Here is an 8334-nt window from a genome sequence, read left to right on the forward strand (position 1 = left end):
TGGCCATCCAGCCAGTTCTTTATCCACTGAGTGGTCCATCCATCAAATTGATGTCTCTCCAATTTAGAGACAAGGATGCTGTGTGGGACAGTGTCGAACGCTTTACACAAATCCAGGTAGATGATATCAACTCCTCTACTGCTGTCCATCAGTTCTGTAGCCCCATCATAAAAGGCCACCAAATTGGTCAGGCAAGATTTTTTTATATATAAAAGTATTTACATGAAAGTATATACTTTGGAAAAAGTATATTCCATATATATGGAAAAGTATATTCCATATATATGGAAAAGAATAATAATAATTTAAAACAGCCCAGTATCACACTCTCTTCAAAAATGACTCTGTGGCAGCCTTTTTATATCTGAATTTCATGCTTGCAATCATTATCTTACTTCCCACATTACTACTGCTGTCAGTTCATTCTGCCTTACTTTCCCAACTAAGATCTGCTTGTTTTCTCCTTTAAAAGCTTTATTTAGACTTGATACTGACTAAAGCAGTATCTTTGCTTACCTTCCCTTTTGCAGCTACTTGGGTGAAAAGGCAGCCTCTCCTGCTCTTAAAAAGCCCTTGATTTATGCAGTTACCACCACTATTTTCATTCTGCTTCTTTTTTTTGTGGAAGAATTTAAACCCTGTTGTACAACCAGGAAATAATTTGTTACCTGCTATTGTAAATAACTTCAGATATTAAAACAATTTAATATTAATTAAATCTATTTAATACAACTGAAAGAGAACAGAGTATTTCATTTACTTGTTCTTTTATTAGGATTTCATGGTCATTTTTGCTTACTGAGGACACTTTATGTAAACCATAAAAATGTGATTTAAGTGGTAACTACAGCAACAAGAAATAAACAGTAGTAGGATATATAGAAAAGAATTGACTTTAGCAGTTCTGATAACCTTGGTCTTAGGCCTATCTGAAAGGCATTTTTAAACACCAGTATTCTTAAAAATACACTGAAAACCTTTCAAATTCTACAGCTCAAGGCATTATTTACACGCCTTTCCCAAGCATTCATTAATAGCCACTCCATATGCTAGGTTGCACAGAGGACCTGCTCCTGTTTGGTCTGATACACTAGCTCTTAAAGTACAGGGTATTGCAAGAATGTTACTCTTTATTAATATTCACAAAAAGAATTAAATTTAGACCTCTCCGCAGACTTTCTCACCCACGTATATGTAGCAGAAGTTATGTCACACGATGAGGTGTTGTCCAAACGCAGACAGACCAACCACATGGTCCTGAAAGTGACATAGCTGAAAGATGCAGGTAGGAAGCAGGAAGAGACAGGAATCAAGCAAGCCACTCTGAAAGCAAAATAAGAGATCAGACAGCTCCCCAAACTGAGAGAATGATTTCACCAGCAAAATTTCTACCTTAGATACCTTTCTTTTACAGTTTATCAAGAAACTAATATTTTTCTGGCTAATAAAGCTGAATAGTTGATTCTACTAAATATTTAAGCTCCCTTTTAATACCAAACTATATTGCTTTTGGTTTTGGAAGTAATTTTTTACTAAAGAATACTTGTTTGCAACAAAACTAACTGCATTTCCATATTTGTGGTAACTTTGCATAGAGTATATAGTACTTGGCATTCTAGTTGAGACAGAAGGCTCAGTACCTGACACCACTGTAACAAGTCATGTCCTGGCACCTTGTCTGAGGAAAGAGGGAACAAACTGCAAGGTGGTGCTCTCATGATATCTTACCAAGACAGATATACCCAAACCTTGCTAGGTGCTGCTGCCATATAAAAAGCAGATGGTTTTCAGTTTTGGCCAAGGTACAAAACTACTTTTCTGACAACTTAGACTAGAAAACAAACAAATGAAAAAGAAAGAAAAGAAGAGCTGAGTGTCAAGTATACCATACTGTATATGGAGAACATCAGTATACAGATGACATGGCATCAGCACACCTCAAGAACTTCTGCATTAACACACCACAGGTTATATGAAAATTACCAGCATGGCTAGTTAGTAACATTCCTGATATAAGGAAAAGGTACCATCAGACTGGAAAAGACAATTACAGCCATTCCCTTCTGTCCTAAAGACAAAAGTAGAAATTATGCTTCATCTAGAACAATTACTGAACATTATCACAGCTTTGGAATATATTATGTCTAATTTTCAAGAAAAGCTGAGAGATTGATAGAGAATATACAATTAGATGTATTTAACATGCCAGTAAGTTGCAACACAGAAGAATGAGAAGTGATAAATTGACTTTAGCAAAACAAAGGTGGTAATAGGTTTCAGCTAGAAGTTGAACTATTGACATTTTAGGCTCCAGGGAAAAAAAAATAGATTTTTTGTCACCACCATCATCCCCCCATGTCCACTCCCCACATCATCTACCAGCACAGGACCTGAATTAGAGAAAAGCACTCTACAAACAGTTCAGGGATTTTTCTCAAACATTTATTTATTTAGAGAAGGATAATGGTCTCCAGGCCCGAAATGTCTGCTTTTTGATGGTGAAGAACCACATGTATTCTTACCAACACAACGAAATTCAATCATGATGTGGCCTTTCAGCACCACCACAAAATAAAAACTGACATATAAAAATATCTATACCCTACACTGCATAATCATTGACTAACCCCACCTAAGGAATGAATTCATACCAACAGATTTGCCAGCTGCTTCACAAATATGCATTAACTCCAAGACTGATACCACGTTTTTAGACGTTAAAAAAAAACACCAAAGGATAATTTAAACAGGAAAGATTTTGCAAAGGCTGTAAGTTCACACAGAATTAGTCTCACCACGTTGAACAGATCATCTAGACTCATGCAATTGTGTGAAAAATCAGGGAAGCATGCAGTATGTTGGCAATTCAAGAAAGAGATGGGACAAGTATTTTCAGAATAAGAATTAGTCTTTCTTCGCATTTATACAGCACTTATTAGAAAGAGATGCCAGCAACTGGAGCCTCTGCTCACATGTGGTGTTGGTGGCTATAACACTACTAGCACCCTTACACAGGATGTTTTCCTAAATGGGACTGTACAGAGCAAAAAATCCAAGACTAAATAAGAAAAGGACCACAAGATAACAGTGATAAAACTTAGGCAAAGTATCAGTAAGTACTGGAGGGAAATTCTTGAATGGATAGGTAATAATATGTCAATATAAGTTTACCTAGATAAGCAATAATATATGAACAGTCACTTTTAAACTTTCCATGAAATATATCATTGCTCCTTCTTTCTCAGGATGGATTGACATCTTGCATACAAAATCAGTTTACTTGAAGAGACCCCTTGCTTTTGAAAGCACCAGAAAAGAAGAGACGAAAAATGTTGAGGCATGTTATAGAGTCTAACAAGAACTGGTTAATTTCTTGGACAGTGAGTGTGTTACCTAATATGCTTCATTCTGCTAACAGCTGAACCAAGGTCTGCAGGCAAGATATTTAGAAATGTTTTCCCAAAGTCACAATGGTTTGACTTTAATTAATGTTTGATTACCGCTTATTTTCAAGAAAACAAACCAGCCAGTCTTCGAAGTCACTTCACAACCAGAATGAAACAATTAAACCCTTTTTTTAAGAGGGTCGTGTGTTGCATCAAATATTGTATACTTGCATGGATGTAACTCAGAGTTGATTTCCCTTTTGTAAATACAAAAGAGAAACAGCACATTTTACATCACCCCAACAAGTTCTGTGAAACACTGCCTTCAGCTGCTATTGCTGAAAATCACTACTCTCAAAGCTCAAGAATCACCTTACTGTCTTTGAATTCTGCCATAAATCAATCACGTAAAACTAATCATAACTAAGAAAAAAAGACAACAAACCCCAAAAACTTAGAAATCTCAGACTTACGTGCAGAAGAACAGAAAGCCAGTATAAAGACCAAAGAAAAATAAAGAGTCAGATATAAGCCACCTTTAAAGGGCAACATTGATTAAAGAAAACCAGTATGAGACCAGAAACCAACATAACATCAGGGCATCAAATACTATCTATGATGTGTTCACTTAACTTCAAAACACTTGACTTGTTCTAATACTTTTTATTTTGCATGTTTTTTAACCAACACATCTTCAAACTTTCATATCACGTTTTAAAGTCCTTGCCATCATAATCAAGCTAGACAAGATCTGTACCCACACAGAGACATGAATTTTGTTTGACTTATCTCATGCTGGGTCCTATGCAATTTCTTTCATCAATGTGAAAATATATTTCCTATTTATGCTGACTTACACTAAGAGAAGCAATGCAACACCACAATGCCACAGGAATATAACCTAACTACTGGAAGTATCTTAAGGACACAAGTGCACAACACAGCAATCATGATCATACCAAACATCACCCATCTTTACAGGGGTTTCTGAAGCAACATTTTTATCATTGAGACTTTCCTACAAGAAATATTCCCAAGAATAATTCATTTCTGAAAACACAAAGCCAGTAAGTTTTGGCTATTGTTCCTTACAGGAATGGGGTCAAAAGTGTACAGGCTGTAGGACAGGAAGTTAAAATAACTCAAATAATAAAATGAAAATTAAGAAGTATTTTGAAGGCCAGCTGCAATTCCCAACTGGAAATCTTTGCAACAATTTCCGAGAACACAGCATCAGGCCTATAGTGTTCAGTTTCTCTCTTTGCTGCAGAAGAAAGAACATGCTCCTCTTAAGAATGACAAAATAAGGGCTACTCTTAAGAGCCAAGGAAAAAAAAATAAGTCTGCCTTTAACTCAGAGTAGTGAGTGGATTCCTCCTACTCCAGCAAGGCTACAGACTCCATAGTACAGAAATAACTAGTTCCTTTATCCTTCTTACATTTCCAAAATGGTACTTTGCAAGTTTAAATGTTAATGTTCTTTTGTTGGTTCTTGGAAAAAGAAGAAAGCAAGCCAAGCAAACAAAATCTGAGAAACAAAACCTTCAGAGCAAAGGTTTTCAGTCAGTATCTCCCACTCCATGTTCAGTTTTGCAGGGACCTTCATGCAGTGACAATCTGGTTTGAAGGAAGCAGCCAATGGGTGTGTAATTTGCATGTGAAAATATTTTTAGAAGACACACATGAATAGCATATGTTCTCAGCCTGTACAGTCCTGAATATTATTTCCCCAACATTCAGAGTTATTTTCCAGATAATGATTCCTGGTACAGATACATTACTCTTTGGAAACAACATCTACACTTGTATGTGTGTGCGCATGTATGTTTTGTTGATATACATCTCTGTGTGTGTGTGTGTATCAAGGCTTAGGCAACACCTATTTTAGAGCTTGCCCTGGGGGAAGCTGCTATATGATTAATTCTTATCCTCTGTATCTGAACATACTAATGAAAAGAGGGTGTTTTTTTTCTCCCATTACACTACATGCTCAGTGTACATGCCAAGGGGCTTCAGTCATGGAAAGAGCCCATTCCAGACATGCTTTTTAGAAATACTATAATAAATTAAAATTAATTCTTAAACTGTTTTGAAGTCTTTATTGATGATGTAATCACAAAATTGGCAAATTATGCTTGAAAACAGTGCAACAAGATTCAGGAAGTTAAATCAGGTATGTATGTTCATTTCCCTGAACCAAAGCAGCTTCAAAAATGTATCAGAAAACCCTTCTACTCTTCTTAAGAAAGAGTAAAAAGGTACCTTTTATAAAGGTAAAGATAGAAGTCAATAAAACCAGAAATAAACCATGTGCTCATACACTGTTAGTTACATATGAACCAAACTGACACAATATGCCAGAAAAAACAATGTTTGAGCAAACAGCAGCCTAAGTAGATCCCAGAGTCATTACAAGTCCGCATCTGGAACACCGAAACCAATTCCTGGTGACTCTGGAGTTTTCATCATGTAGTAATTACTACTTTAGGACTTTTACTCAGACCAAATGATGTTCTATTGTATTGTGAGATGAAAAACCTCAGTTTCCTTTCTTTGCCAACATGCAAACTCTCTTCCTCAAGCACATGTTAAAACCCAGGTCTGGAATTTTGATTTGGCCCAAGCTTTCCTTTATTCAACTTGAATGTCAGGAAGGAAAAAAGGAGGGATACCAGTAAATTATACTGTGGTACTTAACAGCATATAGAAATACTTGAAATCATAGAATAGTTTGGGTAGGAGGGGACCTTTAAAGGTCATTTAGTCCAACCCCCCTGCAATAAGAAGGGACATCTTCAAACTTGACCAGGTTGAATGTTTCCAGGGATGAGGCATCTTCAACTTGTCTGGGCAACCTGTGCCAGTGTTTCACCACTCCCATCGTAAAACATTTCTTCCTACATCTAGTCTGAACCTACCCCATTTTAGTTTAAAACCATTACCCATGGCCTATTGCTATAGGCCCTATTAAAAAATCTGTTCCCAAAATATGTTAACTTACCAAAAAAAGCAGGGGAGGAAAAGAAGGGGGGGGGGGAGATATGTTAGCTTTAAAAATCGTAACAGCATCAAGTCATGAATTCTAAGTGATCAGAGTACTGGAACCTTTTCAACATTAGTCCATACTAACAAGCAGCAAAATCGTCTACCTAATCATTCTAGTGCACACACAAACATAAGCAAACATCCTTAGCCATATCATCAGTTACAAAGTATTCACTTGAAACAAAAGCTTATGCTTGGTGGTAGCCCAATCCAACACAATGGACCCTGGTCACCCCTGAGAAAAGTGAAAACCTAAACTACAAGGAAAACAAGCTAAAAATTGCACACAAGCAAACACTGTATTTTAACCATAAATAATTATTACTAGGGCTAAACCCACTTTACTCAGAGTTCTAAAATACCACGAGTAAAATCACTGCATACATGCAACTGCCTAATGAAACTAGTTAACAACATTCTTCAGTGGACTATGTTATTTGACCAGTTTTAACAGTTAAACAGAGCAACTGCAAAAGAGATCAAATACATTGCATTGGATCCACATGCAGAAACACCAGTCTCAGTGGCTGTAGAGACAGCCAGTTCCTGCTCCTACTCAACGTATCACAAAGTGCTTCACACTCGTGATGCAAGTACACTGAAAAAAAAATAATATATATTCTCCACCATAAAAGCACTAATGAATCAAAACCCAAGCCCAGGCTCAAAAAAGTACTTCACATAAAATTATTGCCAAGTTTCGTTACAATCTTCCTCCAGTCAGGCAAATAATTTCCTCCAATAGAGAAAAGTATCTTCAAACATTAATTCAAACTTCAAAACATTGCTGTACAAATTAGAAGAACAGCTACAGTAAAATGTGAGGTTATGGATGTTACAATGAAGCCATCACACTAACAGATTATTTCACGAATATAAGTCATACAATGTAATGAGTAAGGTGCCAGCAAAGCAGAGGCAGGCAATAACAGAGAAGGCACTTTTTTTGGTGCTATCGCTAGAAAAATTTCCTGACTCATTCCCTCCTCCAGCCCCGAGATCTGTCTGCCTTGGACCGCACTGACTGACAGCCTTCTTGAAGTAGCTGAAGGAGAGCACTGACCTAAATGCCGCTGCCGTTTAGCTCCTTGCAGCTCACGCTCGAGGAAAAGGGGCCAATGTGGATTCACATACTACCATCAAAAACTGAGCTCTTTCAGCCTGAGGCTCTTAATGCAGAAATACTCGCTGACACCGAGAGCTCCACATCACCTCAGCTTCTTGAGACTGAAGCATCCAAAACCGACTGCAAAAAATGCTCTAGGCTGCTAGGAGATTTTCAACAGGGAGCGTACGCATCACCACAGTACTCAGGCAGAAGCAGGACTGACGGAACGAGCGTCTCAGTGATAGGAGAGAAAGGCAAGACGCGAGGTACTGAACCTCGGACAAGGTTAAACCACACTCTGGGCGTGATTTTAAGCAGGTGTTCAATGAATTGCAGATTAATCATCACCTCTGCCTCGAGTACGCGCAAAAGCATGGCCAGAAGCCATGCGGCTGTGAGGCGGCAGCGCGGTATTTGCCGGGGCCGCAGGCTCACGGCGGGCAGGGCTGCCGCCTTCCGCCACTGCGCTGCAACGGGCGCAGCTGCCGAGCTTCGCCCCTCGGTGGGCGCAGGGAGCCGCTACAGGGCCCTTCCTTGCTCGGGCAGCCGGCGGCTCGGTGCGGCGCCGACTCCTCGTAGGGCCTGCCCCCACGGAGGCGGGCAGGCCGCGGCCCGCACCGTCCCCTCCCACCGCGCCGCGAGGGGGAAGGGCAGGAAAGAATACCTCAGGCCCGTTCGTGCCGCCGCAGCGTAGCCCCGTTCCCGCCCAACCGCCGTTCAGCGGCTCCGCCTCCGCTGCCTGCCGGGAGCTGGGCGGGCCGGGCCGGCATGGCGGCAGGGAGGCGCCGGAAGCTG

General features: G+C 39.4%; 1 long non-coding RNA gene across 6 annotated transcripts in view; it reads right to left on the minus strand.

Moving 5' to 3' along the window:
* The window catches only part of LOC133223609 (uncharacterized), a 35646-nt gene extending 27334 nt beyond the window's left edge, over window positions 1-8312 (minus strand). For 5 of the 6 annotated variants that reach the window (XR_009728632.1, XR_009728636.1, XR_009728635.1 and 2 more), the window contains exon 1: window positions 7495-8057. This is a non-coding gene — a long non-coding RNA (uncharacterized LOC133223609). Of the gene's footprint in view, window positions 1-7494; window positions 8058-8203 lie in introns of those variants that run through there. The other variant, XR_009728634.1, reaches the window with a different exon arrangement.
* Between the last annotated feature and the right edge of the window lie 22 nt (window positions 8313-8334).

The sequence above is a fragment of the Neopsephotus bourkii genome, unplaced genomic scaffold, assembly GCF_033783945.1.
Source record: "Neopsephotus bourkii isolate Nb327-2 ecotype Australia unplaced genomic scaffold, CSIRO-AGI_Nbou_v1 NB_1638, whole genome shotgun sequence".
Taxonomy (NCBI): Eukaryota; Metazoa; Chordata; class Aves; order Psittaciformes; family Psittacidae; genus Neopsephotus; species Neopsephotus bourkii.